Source organism: Lissotriton vulgaris, chromosome 12 (assembly GCF_964263255.1).
Source record: "Lissotriton vulgaris chromosome 12, aLisVul1.2, whole genome shotgun sequence".
Taxonomy (NCBI): Eukaryota; Metazoa; Chordata; class Amphibia; order Caudata; family Salamandridae; genus Lissotriton; species Lissotriton vulgaris.
Genome location: NC_141700.1, coordinates 240,213,527 through 240,231,604, shown reverse-complemented (window position 1 = coordinate 240,231,604; position 18,078 = coordinate 240,213,527). Strand labels below are relative to the sequence as shown.

Sequence of the window (18,078 nt, the reverse complement as noted above, 5' to 3'; positions counted from 1 at the left end):
AAAAATCGAATAAAGTTTATTTGATTAGATTTGTGTTAGTTCTCAGGCAACCAAACTTATATCAGAGGAAGGCAATCCATCAGGCTTTTAATGTTGTAGCCAAATGTGATACGCATATAGAGTTATTTGCAAACTGGTTGATTCTGTGTTTCCTTATTGGTCAAGTGCCCCATATAAAGGTATGAGTTCATTTGAGAAAGGGCATACCAGGGGGATTGCATCCAGAGTCGGACACAGGCTTGCATCTTGCAAAACCTATCTGGACCAATTGAATGTGTTCCCCAGATAGCTATTGAACCATACCAGGCTAAAAATCATCCAAGATGCTAGTGCTCGATGGTATTGAAGGCTGCAGAAAGGTGAAGCAGGATGAGGGAGCAGGTGTCTTTGTTATCATGAATCTGTAGGGCATCATCAAACACTTGACTGCAGATTGTGTTAGTTCAGGAGATGTAGAATTTGTCCTGTTTTAAGGGCATCTGTGAACTAACCCTCAGTGAGGGATGCTTTGTCAATGTTACAAGGTGACTTAAGCCCTGAAGAAGTCCAGCAACGGACGAAACGCGTCGGCTATTCGCAACTATCAAAAAAAGAAAATAAAGAATAAAAACTGATTAAAAGAAAGAAAATCAAAGTCACAAATTCTGTGTGTCTTATCTGAACATTTGGGAAAACCAATATTTTGTTTATTTGTATGTTCATCTTTAACAATCATTCTGTAATGGTGTATAACTTCTGAAGGGTGCTGTCCTATTTTCAAAATGAACACGAGCATTTCGGTGCTCAAGGGTAGCTTGACTCTCCTAGTGTCCAGTTCCACTGTCGTTTCAGTCCTATCTAGTCAGGAACGTCTGTACTCACCTTTTCTTTAAACTGTACTCTTCTAGCCTGCCGCCGCCATCACCACCGGCGTGCACGCTGACTCCGCCCCTTTCTGAGGCCACGCCCCCTTTCCAGTGTACATAAACAGCCGATTCACGAGCTGCAACCGGAATCCTCTGACCCAGTTCCTGAGGCGGAAGCCGGGAACTGGAGGTACTCTACTCATTTTAAAACTGTTCTGTGTGGTGTCACATTTTGCTCATTTGTACTTTTAAAACTAAAGCCTCATACCTCACTCAGCGCTTGCATTTTGCCCTTTGCGCACAGCTGACAGTAACAGCTGCTTCGCGCCCTTCCTGGCTCTTCTAGCCTGCCGCCGCCATCACCACCGGCGTGCACGCTGACTCCGCCCCTTTCTGAGGCCACGCCCCCTTTCCAGTGTACATAAACAGCCGATTCACGAGCTGCAACCGGAATCCTCTGACCCAGTTCCTGAGGCGGAAGCCGGGAACTGGAGGTACTCTACTCATTTTAAAACTGTTCTGTGTGGTGTCACATTTTGCTCATTTGTACTTTTAAAACTAAAGCCTCATACCTCACTCGGCGCTCGCATTTTGCCCTTTGCGCACAGCTGACAGTAACAGCTGCTTCACGCCCTTCCTGGCTCTTCTAGCCTGCCGCCGCCATCACCACCGGCGTGCACGCTGACTCCGCCCCTTTCTGAGGCCACGCCCCCTTAGTCTCCTATAAATGTGCCAGTACAAGACACGCAATGGACGAGCGCAGCGGGAGCGCCGTTTGCGCGCCAAAGGCGCGCCTAAGGCAAGCCCGTCTGCGCCCGTCCGCGACAAGACCGCGACAGGCGCAGGAAACTCTGCCAAATCTTCCTCCCACATTTCCTACCAACCTGGCGACCTCTTACAACTACAGGTCACTAAGCAATGCCCTGTTATACTCGACCCAGCCGCGCTTTCAGGCCCAGTCAGTTGCAAACATTGCCACTGGTCCACTGGGCTCCACTCAACTGCTCCAGCGGCTAATACACCTCAGGCCCCTCTGCCCTCCTTCAAAGGTGGCCTGATCAACGCACGTTCCATGTGCAGGCACAACCAAGATATACACTACCTTATCTTGGAGTTCGACCTTGACTGCCTCATGATAACTGAGACATGGCTAACAGTTGATTGCAACCCTGACATAGCCATTGCTCTTCCCCTGGGCTATTCACTCTTCAGGGAAGACAGAGCCAAGGGCCGAGGCGGAGGTGTTGCAATCATCCTTAAAGATACCTTCCCTTGCCACACCTTTAGTCTAGAGCCTCTAAAAAAGACAGAAGGACTAGGCTTCTCTATCAAATTGAACGAGCACACTTCATTCTCAGGCGGACTTATCTACCGCCCACCTGGCAACGCATCCGAGTTCCTCGACTCACTGTACGATTCCTTAGGACAGCTTTCACTCAGATACCCATTCTTCTCCCTCCTTGGTGATTTTAACCTTCACCTAGAATCGAAGACAGATACTGGTACCATCAATTTCGTACAAACACTTGATATGTTCAATTTTAAACAACTCGTCACCTTACCCACCCACTCCCTGGGTCATACCCTTGATGGAGTCTGCACAAATTCCCCCTCCTTGATCACACTAACGCCTCTGCCCCAGATCTGGTCTGATCACTCCTTGATCCCATTTCACATCCTGAACGAAAACCTACCCAATTGCGATAAACCTGTTCTCCTCCCTGGCAATCACATCAATTGGAAAAAGGTTCAGGATAATTTCACTCTTAATCCTTCAATGCAAACTCAAGCTCCCATCCTCTCCGGCAATATTGATACTGATACCGATCTTTTCCACAACTGGATCGCTCAAGAAATCAAATCCAGAATTCCGCCCTCACGCCCCCGTACCTCCCGGGGCAAAACAAAAATCAATGCCCCTTGGTTTACACCTGAACTCGCAAATGCGCATCTGCTATGTAAAAAGGCAGAAAGAAAATGGCGGAAGACATACGAAGCCACTAATCGTACTTCCTATATCATAACAAGAAAAAACTACCTTTCAGAAATCAAACTGGCAAAAAAACACTACTACGTCAACGCCATAAAAAACGCAGGCCAAAAACAAAAGGTGCTGTTTGCGATAGTTAAATCATTCACGCAACCTAAGGCACTCCTGCCTGAAATCCCCCCATCTCAGAAATTTTGTGATCAAATTTCTGACTATTTCGAGGAAAAAAATGCCTCAATCCAAATCAACTTTCCCCCCCCCCTGTCACTCCCCCAGTACTCCCCCCACTGGTCCCCCAAAGCTGTACGCTAAGTCGCTTTGCCGCTGTCACTCTTGAGGAGTCGAAAAAAGCCATCCTGGCCTGCAAATCGGGTGCTCCATCCGATCCTTGTCCCCCCAAGATACTCCACCAATTAATCGACGAGGTCAACCCACTCATTAACAACTTAATCAACTCCTCGCTTAGCTCTGGCATAGTTCCGACCTGCTGGAAAAAAAGGAATCGTCAAACCTCTTATGAAGAAGGCAAATAAACCACCGACGGATCTCACCAACCTCCGCCCAATTTCGCTGCTCCCAGCTTTGGGAAAAATCACGGAACAGCTAGTCCATAAAGAGCTTAAATGCTATCTAGATGAAAACAACCTTCTTCATCCCCAACAATCCGGATTCCGCCCCAAGCACTCGACTGAAACTGCTCTCATTGAATTGTCCGACACTATAAAAACCCTACAAGATCAGAGAAAAAACTCCATCCTAATCCTTCTCGACCTAACGGCGGCGTTTGATACCATCTCCCACACCATCCTCATCAGTAGACTCAGGGACATTGGCATCTCTGATTCCGCCCTATCTTGGATTACGTCCTTTCTCTCCGACCGTTCCCAAACCATCACTTTAGGCCCATTTCACTCCAAAGACAAACTTGTCTCCTCAGGTGTCCCGCAGGGATCCATCCTCAGTCCTCTCCTGTTTAACGTCTACCTCATCCCACTCCTCAATCTGATAAAATCATTCGGCATACCTGTCACCTCATATGCCGATGACACACAACTCATCGTGCCATTGGACGAATCATCTACTAAAGCTGAACTTAACCTCAAACACTGCCTGACTGAAGTATTCCGATGGATGGACAACAACCACTTGAAGTGCAATTCGAGTAAAACGGAGATCCTCCCGATTGGCACAAATATCTCCTTCTGTCCAGCACTTTGGTGGCCGGACAATTCCGTCGCCCCCCCCCCCCCAGACAGTTTCGTCTGCCAGGAATCTCGGCGTTACCTTTGACTCCGATCTCTCCTTCGATCAGCATGCCAGAACCGTCGCAGGCAAATGCTTCGGAACAATCAGATCCTTGAGAAAGTTCTTTGACTTTCTCCCCATCGACGCCAGAAAGACGGTGACAGTTGCACTCATAATCTCGCGACTGGATTACTGCAACGGCTTGCTCGCAGGAGTCAAAAAGAGCACCATCCAAAAACTGCAGAGCGTACTTCATACAGCCGCCCGTCTTGTTCTGGGTCTACCCCGCAGATCCTCTATCTCCGCAGCGCTTCGTTCACTTCACTGGCTCCCACTCCATAAAAGGATTTTCTTCAAAATCCTGATCACAGCCTTTCGTGCCTACAACAAAACTGGCCCCAAATACCTCAACAAGCGCTTTCCCCACTACGTGACCAACCGTCTCCTTCGTTCAACCAATGATAACCTCATCCTTCTACCTAAATACAATCTAAAAACGAAGGGTGAGAAGACTCTCAGCTTCTTTGCAACTAAAGCGTGGAACAAACTGCCCAAAACCCTCAGACAACAAACCCAGGAAAAATCCTTTCGAAAGCTCCTAAAAACATGGATCTTCAATCTCCCGGACGACTACTCCAAAGCTTCCATCTAATCCTACTGGACTGGTTCACACAGGTTTCCTAGCGCCAAGATGCTCCCTCCGGAGCGAACGTCGCGCTTTAGAAATACCCCACAAATATCAAATATCACATCAGTGATTTGCATTATGTTAGTTCGAGTGTAGATGATGGGATGGCATTGTCTTCATAGGCACAACTATCCACAGTTCAGACTATTTGCAATTCTCTAAGAATATATCACCATCATCATCATGAATCTGTATTTCAGAGTAGCTGTTCAATTGAACTGTTATAATACACAGTGTATAAAGGAAAGTATACAGATTCAAAAACTGAACATGGTGTATCTGGGGCCAAGATAAAAACTAGTAGCTACTGCATTTAGGTCACAAAGATAACACAATTGCCATCATCTTTTGACATGAGCCTTCGTCTTCATTTGAAAAGACAAGGGGAACCCAATGGGTGGCTAGGGACCATGGGTATCAAGTGTTTTAAAGGGAACAAAAGGTCCTCAGCGTAAAGGAATAAGTACAAGAAAATATTATATAGACCACAATAGGCTACTATATACTTCAATCCCTAGTCCAGCCGGACAGGGAATTTAATAATCAAACAAACCATTCAAATTAAGAATACATATAAGCAACAAAGCATTGTAGTTACAGTAGAGCACAGGCCTGTGCCGTACAAGAGAAGCAAAAAGTGAGAGAGTAGTAAAGTGAAGAAATATCAGGCAAACAAGGTGAGCTATCAGGCCACTGCTTTGGATCAGAATTGACAGTGTGTCCTGGAGTAAAACATACATACAGCAATATAATAGGGTGAAACGTATGTCTACTCAAAAGAGTCGACATTTCGATCCAGTGCTCAATTTATAGGGATCATCTTCAAGACTTAGGGAATTGTTATTGCCTGAATTGGAATTTACACGCCTGTAAGGAAAACAGGGGAAAAAACAAAAGATAGAAAGGTATAGTAATTTTTGGGAAGAATATTGATGGACATCAGCTTCAACCATTATACTTACAATGTTCGGATCCGCAGTGAAAAAGTGTTGCCTGATGGCGTGGGCATTCAGTGCAAAACATATCTGTAATAGGTGAAAAGTGAATTGGCCGCAGTGCTAGACAACTATCTGCCAATGGTATGGAGGCCAGGTTCTATGGTGATATCTATTGTGGGGCTAAGTGTTAGTTTAACATTGCGCGGTGATGTGAGTCCGGATTTTGGTTAATGGCCGGACGTAGTGAGCCTCATTGCTAATAGCAGGGTGATGGCATCCTTATGATGCAAAGTATTGCTGCTGGAGAAGTAAAACGCGTAGAAACAATACCAGTGTTGATTTATCCGGTGTTATTACATGTTTCTTTGAAGGGTAAATTATGCAAGACCTACCCATGCGTGGGCTTGTGGGACTTCTAATGGATTGGCAGCTATTAATTAATGGCCGGTTGCAGGAACTTGAGAAGCTTCTGTGGAGGGTGCAGTTGTCTGATCTTGGGCATCCAAGCTATCGGATGCTGGGGAAAGAAGAGCGATGTTTAGGACATTTTTAGGGGTGCGGGAAGCAGGGTAATTATAAGGCGCTAAAATTTACCGTGATGATTTGCTGAAGCCACCCAGCAGGGTCAGCATGGATAGAAGGCCAGGGTTAAGGCTCCGTGTGGGCTTCAATTGGCACAGATTGGTGTGCAAGAAGTGCACCACTGTTGAGGAGGAGGAGAAGATTAGGGCCAACATGGGAGTGATGAATCTTAATTAAGCAAGTAAAGCAGTGCGCGCAGTTTTACCCTTAGTTTCTCGATATTCCTGAGTGGTCTGAGTAAGCCGATGTCCTGATAAGGGCGTGGCAAGCGTCCAAATTCGCAGAGTTGAAGTGCCGAGATCGCGCTACTGTGGGGGGAGAAAGGAATTAATACCAAGTGGGGGGCCGGTTACGATTGTGGCCAGTGAGGGGCCGCGCGATATTACCTTAAGGGTCAAATAATCATCAAGTAGTCTCTGCGTCTGATTAAGCAGGGTGTCAATGTAACCAGCTTATGCGATGATGCCGTCTTGGGAGTGCGGTCAGATAATTGACTGATCCGCTAAAGAAGAAGGAACACTAGGTTAGAACAGAGTACTGCTCTGTAAGTGAGGGAGTCTATCGTAGTGAGACTTACCGGAAATTCGGTGGGATGACTGGACGCAAGTTGCGAGCTGTGCCTTGCCGGATAGCAGTCAGCAACCTAAGGTGCTGTCATCTTATTGGACATGCGGCGGTCACGTGACGTGAGCCTTTAGGGAGCCAGTATAGCTTCAATTATTTTGCGACCGCCATCTTAGAACGGTGCACAATCGGTGTTAGCTATGTGGTTGTGATCGCCTAGCAATCTAGTTGTGGCTACAGGGCGCGTGCACTGTAAAGATGAATCAATACCTTGCGGCCGCCATCTTTGAACGGAGCACGACTAGTATTAACTATGTAGCTATGATAGCCTTGCAATTTGGTGGTGGTTACGGCGCGAGTGTGTTGAAAATAATTAATTGAAATTACGGCGCAAGTGATAGTGAGGGAAAGGATTAAAATTATAAAACCCGGAAAGGGAGATGTGAACAGTGTGTCAAATGTGACATAATTTATATTAAAAAACATTTCAGATATCAGAAAATTCGTCTGGGGCCATAACTCTCATTGTTTTGATCAGAAGTGCTCAATTTTGATAAGGGCACTGTCTTTCAGGGTATGATTTCATAGGAGAGTTGTCCAGTCCTCACTCCTGTTCAATCCTGTTTGGATGGTGTTAAATTGGATAATAGTCTTAAGTTCCTCGCGGTTTAGGATCTGGCCCAGGTTGCCTCCTCTTGGTGGTAGTTTTATCGCTTTCAGAATTGTCCATTTGATGTCGTCTGCGGTGTGGTTGAGTTCAGAGAAATGTTCAACAAGAGGTGAGTTGGGAGTCCCGCATCTGATTCGACTCCTGTGTTGACATATTCAGGACTTTGCTTTTTGGGTGGTTTGGCCCACATACATTTTGGGGCAAGGGCAAAGAATTGCATAGATGACGTTGCAGCTGTTGCAGTTGGTGAAACTTTTCATTTCTACAGTCACACCTTTGTGACTAAAGTGACGAGCCTCAATCGTGAAGTCACATACAGTGCAGCTTCCACACTTAGCGTGCCCCAAGATAGGTGGTAATCCCCAATTAGATTCAATGGTTGTCCTGACAGTGGGGGCAGGTAAGGCTGCTCTGACCAAATGGTCCTTTAGGTTCTTACTTTTCTTGAAAGCGAAGAGTGGTCTCTCTAAATGTATGGGACCTGCGTTTAACGTTGGCCAATGTTTAAGGATAGATTTGCGAATTTTGTTAGAGACAGGAGAAAAAGTGGTTACACAGGCTATTCTCTCTGTTTTGTCATGTGTCTTGGGTGTGAGGAGGACCTCTCGTGGGCAGTACCAGGCCCTTTTGGATGCAGTTTTTACAAGTCTTCTAGGGTAGCCACGAGTTTTTAGTTTGTTAGCAAGTGTGTTGGCTTCCCTAAAATAGTCTGCCTTTGATGAACAATTTCGCCTAATCCTTAGAAATTGAGAATAGGTCAGGGAGTCTTTTAGAGCCCTAGGATGATTGCTATCATAGCTAAGGAGGGTGTTTCGTTCCGTTGGTTTCCTGTATAGGCGTGTTAGTAATTCGCCTTCTTGGTGGAAGATAGTGAGGTCTAGGAAGGCTATTTGGTTTTTGTCATAGGCAAGGGTGAAATTAAGTTCTGCACAGTTGTTATTTAGCCAGTGATTAAAAGAGTTCAGTGAAGCAATATCAAGTTTCCAAATCAGGAAAATGTTGTCTATATAACGACGCCAGAGTGCAATTCCTGTAAAAAATTGGTTGCTTTCTGTTAGGATAATGCCAGTTTTGAGTGCATCCATAAATAGAATGGCCAGGTTGGGGGCGAAAATCGCACCCATCGAAGTTCCCTTGATTTGTTGATAATAAATATTATCAAACAGAAAGTAGTTTCTAGAGAGACATAGCTACAGGAGCTGCAAGATGAAAAGTGTGGGGACCCTGTGTGGACGAGGACGTGAATCAAGGGTTCTCTGGATGACCAGAAGAGCCGCTGTCTGGGGGATATTAGGGTAGAGCGACTCTACGTCCATGGTGCAGAGGGTGTTAACTGCAGGGTCATAGGGATAGTGTTCGACTAAGTTTATCATCACCATGATATCTCTTACATAGCAGGCTGTGGATGGTACAAATTCTTTTATGAAGTAATCCACATAGGCTCCGAGAGGTTCTAGGATTGAGCCACAAGCCGAGACTATTGGTCTCCCAGGTGGGTTGTCGATATTCTTATGCACCTTCAGGAGGGTGTAAATGACTGGTAGGCGGGGACTTTTAACATTAAGGAAACAGTGTTCCTTTTTACTCAGGTAGCCTTCAGACAAGGCATCCGTTGTTAGTTTCAGTATGGTATCTTGGATACTTTTGGTGGGGTTACCAGGCAATCTCTGGTAATGGTCTGTGTTGTCGAGCTGGCGTTGAATTTCATTCTTGTAGGATTCAATGTCCTGGAGAACAATGCCGCCACCCTTGTCTGCACTCTTTATGACAAGTGAGGGGATATTTTTTAGCGTGCTTATGGCAGCTTTCTCAACTCGTGAGATATTGTAAGGAACATACAATCTCTTCTTCTCTAGATCAACAAGATCTTTCTGAACTAATTTCTCAAATGTTGTTATCTCAGACGGGATCATACTTGCGGATGGGAGGAATGTAGATTGGGGTCTGAACGGTGTGTTTGGGTTGGTTGTGGTAGATGGGTGGAGTTGGAAAAAGGCCTTTAGGCGAATTCACCTGAAAAATATTAGTAATTCAGTCTGCAACTCCATAAAATTGGGGCGGATTGTGGGAACAAAGGATAAACCTTTTTTCAGAATTGCAACTTCTGGATCCTGTAATGTGTGCTTGGATAGGTTGAAAATCGGTATTAATTCAGAAGTGGGTTCCATGGAGAGTGGAAGGAGTGAGGAATCAATACCAGCAGTTTGTTCTACCATTGGTAAAAGTTGTTCCTGGTTTTGCGCTCGCTTGAGCCTTCGTCTTAGCATACTGACATATTGGTTTTTCTGTTCAAAGTATGGTACAGGCCTTTGCATTACTCCTGGACTTAGTGAGTGCCTTGAGCTTTAAAAACAGGAAACCACCACATATCAAAATAGGAGTTACAAAACAGCACAAAATGAGCCAGGCCTTATTGAGATGCATTGCAGGGAAGTTTCAAAGAATATCTAAATAGAGTGTTTTTAGACCAAGTGGGGGCATACTCTAACTTTGAGATAAGGCTTCAAAATAATTCAAGGTGTATACTAACCATTAATGGCTCAATGGGCAGTTAAAATGTAACCTGCAAAAAATAAGACTCCATCATAATGGAAATCAATCTGGCAACCATGTGCAGTCTGTGGCTCAAATAAAATGTCTCTTTCAAAATGTTGTGAAATAAGGGCAGAGTCTCTTTCATTTGTGATAACTATATTATCTCGGCCCAACCTATATAGTTCTGTCCTAAACTATGTCAATGGCAAGATCTTTTGGGCAGAGTAGATTCCTACAAGATATACTCTTAAAGAATTCCTGGGTGAGGGTTGTACAATAACTATATACAAAAGAAGAAATGTTTCATGGCTGCAATCACCTCTATTTGGTGGTGATCTAATTGCATCCTCAATGCAATTATCGGAGGACTGGGACCCATGCACAGGATTAATTGAAGATTATAGAAGTACAGTACTCACAAAAGATATCTGTGCAATATTGAAAAGGTAGGAGTAATCTGTCCAGATGATCAGAAAGAGGAGAGTTGATGGAGAGCATTCATTTATTATTCCTGTGAGGTGGGTCACTAAGGTGATATAGGATGTGTATTTCTGCTTCATATTGTATCCTGTGCATCTTATTTTAAAATAATGGATTGATTGATGTTTAGTTTTGGAGTGTTAGAGGGAGTAATGTAGCATGGGCTTTACACAGTGCTTGATTGCCTTGACGAGCTCCCTGCACCCTTTGAAGTACTAGGAAATAGTAGTGTTGTGGCAGGAAGCTCTGGGCTCTGTAATGAACAGCAAACTTGTAGCACTGAGGGCTTTTAAGGTTATCAGGTTTTCTTGCAACCGGATTCTCTGCCAATCTGTCTTTTGCCATTGGACGTGGCTATTTGTGGTTGTTCCATAATGTGAAGAGCGTAACTTTCATAAAACGGGTGTTAGTGAGTTTTAGGTGGATTCGGTCATCTAGAAGCATAGTTGAAGGGGTTGTGCCTAACCTCTGTAGATGAGAGATGAATGTAAACGGTCAAAGACGATAGCACCATTGTCCGTCCTATCTCTATGTTGAGGTGGATAGCAGGTGGCATTCATCATGGAGATGTACACACGGTTTACAATGTTCCCTTTGGTAAGGTCCTTCATGGTCTTAGAGGATTCCTTTTCTGTGACACTGAAGTAGCAAAGCAAGAAGTTAATGTCCCTGACTGAAGCTGTAGAAATAAAGTCAGATATCTCAGAATTGGAGACTGGATTATCAATTGGTGGATGGAAGATGAGTTGTCATTTATCGGTCTCTAAGACTGATGGCGGAAATTGGCAGAAGAGGATAACAAATTATTTAAAGGTTGGTTGCTGATGATGTGTGCATAGCCGTGATTATTGGTTAATAACCATGTTTCCCACAGCAGTTCAGTTTGACCAGTTGATGTGCAGTTGTCCAGTGGGATCATAATATCTGAAAGTGAAACACTTTGGTGATTGGGGTGAAACAGGTTTCTTTAGGAAACAGTTCATCCCACAATATCTCATATAGGCATAGTGGCAGAGTGAACATTAATCAGAAACATGTGAAAAGCATGTTTAGAATGATTTTTGCAAGATGGCAAGTGCGATTTTGATGAACTATTGTAGATTAGTTGAATGCTGGGGGTGTGCTGAATGCAACCTTTGTATATGCTTGATGAACATGGTGCAGTGGAAATGAGCTTTGATGCATGCTTTGTCGTTTGTGGTGAAGGGATTCTGGACATTAAGTTTTTCCCAGGTTCTTCCTCACCCAAATACTTCATATCCGCTTTTTCATCTACTCGTTGCTTTATTCCTTAAGTGTGCTTAAGTTTAAGCTTTAGGTTTAGGGTAGAAAGATATCGCTTGATTGAGATTGAAAATGTTCCTTGGTGTGCTTGGCTCTCAGTCTAGGCTGGACGATGTCCCATGACCTGCATCACTTGGAGATGCAGATCGATTGGTTCTTTATGAGAGGCTGAAGGTTTCAAAGTTTCTGCTTGAAGTTTATACCCCTGTTGACAAGTAAATAATCCTTCTCGCAATGTATCACAAAATAGCTATCCCAGCTCCTTGCTGGTTCTTGCAGCAGTAAGGCTTTCTTAAAAGTTCCATAACACCTGTCCCATAGAGACTTGAGGGCAGCCACGGCCCATGGAGGGAGTTCCGGTGGGGCGGAGAGGAGAGGCGGGCGGGGGAGGGGCAGGGTGGGGGGTGCTAAAAACTGGAGTATGGATAATTGAAGGTAAGTAAACAATTTAATAAATAAAATGAATTTCGTAGCGCACCCTCCATTGCATTTTGCCTAAATAGAGTGTTGGCCCTTCTGAATTCTCAGAGGTTCAGATGTACAAGAATTATTAGGGAGGATACACCTTGGTAATTCCCATATTTGGATGTTTAGATTGATATGAGTGGTATTCTTGGAAATGAGCCCTTCACTGGCCAACAACCTAATGCACTGGGAGTGGTGGACTCTCAGATCACATTAGTTGAACCAAATGGAGTACAAGGTATACGTAATTGGGGGTTACGGTTTGAGGAGGGTTGAAGCCCCACTCTGGGAACAACCGCAATCTTTGTCAGGGGAAGCACAAATGTCACTAAATTACCCTGTGCTTAATCCTCTGGTAGCTTGGCACAGAAGCAGTCAGGCTTAACTGAAGGCACTGTGCAAAGTATTTTTGCAGCACAGAAGCAGTAATAAATTGAAAATGCAACACAGGATCAGTCCCAAACCAATTTAGAAAAATAGAGTAAATAATGAATAAAGTGGTACCAAAACATTTTAAATCCAATTAGTAGAAACAGAACTATCAATTTTTAAAGTTTTATGTGCACAATAGAAGCACTAGCCATAGGTACCTGATCACGGGTCAAAGTCAAAAGTTAAGGCTGGCCACAATGCAGTGCTGGTCAGATACAAGGGGTGGATTGGACTCATCTCAGGTTACCTTTGGACTTGGGTGAAATTTCTCAGAACAGTTCCTAAGAAGGTAAAGTACAGCAAGGCCAGGCAGTTAGCAAAGTTCAAGGAGGAGGCATTGCCATCGGGGCACCGCTGGACAAGGTTGCGGTGAAGATTCTTTTATGTTCGGACTTTGTTGAAAGTTTAAAATCTCCTGCGGGATGAAGCTGCAGGCTGTAACCAACGAGGGCTCCACAAGGCCAGATTCCTACACTGAGAAATCACTTTGAACAGGATTTGCTGATGCGAAAAAAACATAGTGAAAGCTACTGCAAACTTAGGCCGAACGGCAATCCCCTTGGGCGGATCGGCTGACAGACAGGTCCCGGTCTTCTGTTGGTTCTCAGGCCATTTGTGGTGGAAAACTTTCTAAGTCCCAGGTTCTTGAAAAGTACCACCAACACCACTACCTAGGGTCAATGATCTGGGGGATGTCACTTGTGGGACTAGGACCCACTCCAGCAGAGGCCAGGTGCAGGGTTCAAGACACCAGAAGCTTGTTATGTCCCTGTAGCTCACATAGGAGGCCAACTAACTAGCCCTTGGAGTCACCTCTGGTGGTCCTGGTTTCAAGGATATGGTCCAGTTCTCCTTCAAGCAGTAGGGCAGTCCTCTGGGACTCGGAGGCCTTCCACAGGTCCAGGAGTTTGCTGAAGATGTTTTTTGAGGTTCCACTATGTATACCTGGTTCCAGCTTTTGAAGTGGCAGGACATCCTAGGCTACTGCCCCACATACGATTCTAGAAATTTCTTCCCATCCTCTGCCAAGCTCCAAGAAGTTTGGGGTGACAAAAGGCTATTGTTCGGTCCTTTGAGTGGACTGGAGGCAAGTGGAAAAGGAATTCAGCTCCACCCCCTGCCATCCTGGCAGGATGGTCTATCCTGCCTACACCCAGTCCCCTTTATCTTACTGTCTGGTAGGAATACTCAAATCTCAGCAATAGAACTTTTCACCTTTATGTGACCCAGGTCACTGGCAAAAGGCACAAATGGTTAGCACAGCTTTCTAAAAATAGCATTTTGAGAATTGTTACTTAAAATCCAATTTTATAATTAAAAACGATTTTAAACAACAATCCATTTGAGGCCAAATATGCTATTTCTACTGGCTCCTAATGAAAAGTGTAAATGTAATAATGTAACCTAATGTTGTCCAATGGGAAAGAAGTCTTACAGTCGTGAAAAACAAATTTTTGATTTTTTAACTACCAGGACTTTTAAAACTTAAACCCACATGTCCTACTTTTAAATGTAATGCACCCTGCCCAATGGCTTTAGAGCCTACCGTAGAGGTGAAATATGTATTAAAAAGAAACCTTTAGTCCTGACAAAACATTTATTTTGCCAGGTCGAATTGGCAGTTTGAAAACGACACTGCAGGTTGCAATGGCAGAACTGAGGCATGTATTAAAGGGCTACTTCAGTGGGTGGCACAATGAGTGCTGCAGCCCCTCTAGAAGCATTTAATTTACAGTCCCTGGGTACATGTAGTACCATTTTAGTACAGAGTTACCAGTAAATTAAATGTGCCCAAATAGGGATATGCCAGTTTTGCCATGCTCAAGGGAGATAGCATAAGCACTTTAGCACTGGTTAGAAGTTCATAGGAACAGGGTTGTCAATTCTCTATTACACGCTGAATACAAGTGGGTGGTTAAAGTAAGATAGCAGGCCATTAGAAAGGATGCCTGTAACAAACTAATCAATGTCTTTGCCAGGACGATATTGTGTTTTTTTGAACAGCAAGGCAACCTAGATACTAATATCCCAGCTTGCAAGTGAGTATCGCATTTTTAATCAATCTATGGTCTAAATTCCCAAGCTTCTACCCATCAGGAGGTTATTGCTTATAGTACACCTATTACTCTCTCATTCAAACTAGAGGACATTATTTGGCCATCGCTCAAAGTCCTAGCAATAAAACCCCAGGTCCAGATGAGGTCCAGATAGACCTATGTAAGTCTAGGCCGGAGTTGTGAGTGCCTGCCATTACTAATGTTCTAAGCTATCGAGCTCATGGCACACAACTATTTCTGTCCCTGTTTTTAAGAGCAGTAGACAAGATCCAGGGTGCAACCCTCCAATTTCTTTATTAGACTCCACTGTCAAAATTCTGAAACATATAGTTCTACAGAGAATCATGTCTTGGAAGGAGGCGTCTGGCCTCATAGCACCTGTTCTGTACGGCTTTAGAGATGGCCAGTGTATGCAAAAGCAGGAACTTAACCCAAACGTATAAGTTCATAAATATTTAGTGGCAAAGGTGGGGGATACTTTGCTGATCGTTTTTGGCCCTTAGATCAGCTTTTGCTCTGGTTATTCGATCAATACTTTGGGCTATACGGGAGGATATAGGCATGAACCAAGCACCGATTAATTTTCTTCGCACCCTTCATCAAGTCCTTAATGCTTCTGTACTCCATGACCCTATAGGTAATGCACTAACACTTTTGAATTGCAACAGGGAGTGAGGCATGGTTGCGTGCTTACCTCAATCCTATTTCTAATATATGCTAACAGGCTCTACGTATCTTTAGTGTGCCATGGTAGAAATCACTCAAAAGTAAAAACTCGATCCATGGCAGCCTTAGTAAATGTGGATGATGCAGTCTTGATTTCCTGGACCCCCTCATGTCTTAAAAATCAGTCTGATAAATGTGTAACGTCTCAATTTAGAGACAAACTTTACCAAAATATATTATATAGTTTAGAACGTGCATCAAAAACGAATCCTATCTTTGTCAATGGAAGGTACTTACAATGGATTTTAGTTTCCCATATCTGAGTATTACCTTTGGTTCCCGGTGTAATTGTTGCCCCATTTGAGCACTGGGGCCTGCAGAATTTCACAGGCAATGGGGACACTTTAATTTTGCTAATAAAAATTGGATCCAAGCCCATTTCAGCTATGTTAGTGATACATAAGAACAAGTGTATCCCTGTTTTGACATAGGGGCCCCTGTTTGAGGTTATTGTCCCTCTGAGTGTCTCCTGATAGAGGACATAGATTCTGTAGGAGACATTTAGGGCTGCTTCCCAGTAGTCTCCTTTTTATCATCCACGTAGAACAGGGACTAAAGTATGTTATTATTGACATCACGCTGGCACCGTTAATGTTATGGTTATCTGAGCGTTCAAATGAAAAGTCCAGTTTTTACAGAGATGTCAAAGAGTTCTGCTTGAACTGTGCTTTCAGTAATAAGATACCCTGGCTGAACTACATTTGGCACCTGATCACTGAGCTAGGAACACTAGCCCTGTGCTTCATACCTGAAAAAATTACTATCCGAGATTAAAAAAAATGTGTAAAGAAATGCTTCTGGGAAAGAAGGGTGACAGGAAGAGAAAGTGTAGAATTGTTGAAATCTTCTGTTGAAGATTGTTATTATTCATTCATTTCCCACCCACGAGCCCTATTTAAACTGGGAGAGCAATGTTTGATAGAGAAATCTCCTGATGAACTTTTGGCTTGGCAGCATAAGAACATTTTTATAATTTCCCCTGGTACAATATCAATCTGACATGTCTACAGTTTTAAATTGCACTTGTGATGAAACTTCAACCGAAACCTTGTTGCATTTTATATTTTTTGTGGGCATTATAAACAGTTTACCACGTTACTTTATTCCAGCCTTGAAATCGTATGGTTTCTATCAACGTAGACCTTGCCTTTTATTTCTTACAGTCCCCCCAATTTCTTGGTTTGGAATGTCATTTTTAAAGTCTATAGTTTGTCATCGGAAATCGTGGCTATTCAGATCCTATGTTTCATTTGTGATGACAATTTGAAGTAGACTGTTGCTGTGTTTGTAAGATTACTATTAACATTGACCTGCCCTTTGCTTTTTCCTGTTCCCCACAATGAACTAGCTTCGAAGTGGGGTTTAATGTCTGTTGTTTGTACTGAAAACCTATTAAATTATTATATTTTATTTGCAATGGCAATGTATTTATTTTTTTCTTGTTGATAAATTTGGATTTGTAATTTATGTATTTATTTATTGTGCTTGTATTGCTAATTATGATTAACCAAATACAATTTGACTTGACTAGTCTAGAGTTCAAAATATTTGTAACAGGATGGATTTTCAAATATATTTACAATTTTATTGCTTTCTCCTTCTCTGTTAATGAAGGCCTTGTGGGCACTTACATTTCCTCTTTACGTTGTTTCAATATCAAACATTAAAAAACGAATTATTAAATAAACAACTATATTCTTTACTTTCATTTTATAAACCAGACTTATAAATTGAACCACCATCTTTTTTTGGTCATCACGCAAGCTGTTAATATGCTCCTACTACTATATATAGATTTCTTGTTGAGGTGTTGTTGCTGCTCACAATAAATGAATAAACAAAATTGTTTCTAACTCACTGTTTTATTGGTTAATATGGGAGGAGCAAACTGTACAGTGCTCGAAGTTGTTAATTTAATGATGAAAGATAGTATTTGCAAATGTTATTCACTGTCAGATCTATTGCAAAGATGGCAAATCCTGGCAACAAAGACTCTGCCTTCCATCGGTCTGAGGGCATTAAATTGTGTTATTGGGTAATAGCAATATCTGCTATTTAGAACACATTAAAATGACAGCCCGAGAAGAGTCAATGCTGTTATGTTTCAGTATTCAGACCACAAATCCCATGAAAATGTTATCTTGTCCTTTGCTGATTCCAAGTATACATTTCAGATGCAATCTGATTACAATATCCTGTGGGCCACATGAATTTGAGAATTTAGCCAGATATTTACTAGATCCACTGGTGACCCTATATGAATACCCTCAACATAGAGTATACAGTCTTAAAATGAAGGCGAGACACCAAGGGCAAAATTCAAATTGTCATGGATTGGGATTCTTGATCAGACTGTATCACTGGCAGTCATTGAATTGTATTGGATAGGCTTCAGGAAGCCTAGACAATAAACCAATGTTTGAGTTAGTTGTCAAACCGACCACAGCCTGAACTACCACCTCAAAGTCTGTATTGAAAAAGAGATCAAGTTTAGTTATACAACTTAGGGAACAGGACCGAACTGTAGACCAGCTTGAAATCTAAAATATCATTTCAAACAATCTGATCATATGTATA

The 18,078-nt window shown here is 43.1% G+C and overlaps 1 protein-coding gene across 2 annotated transcripts in view; it reads left to right on the top strand.

Moving 5' to 3' along the window:
• CPNE2 (copine 2) overlaps positions 1-18,078 on the top strand; it is a 975,302-nt gene that overhangs the window by 757,147 nt on the left and 200,077 nt on the right. The gene's annotated exons all lie outside the window — the stretch shown is intronic.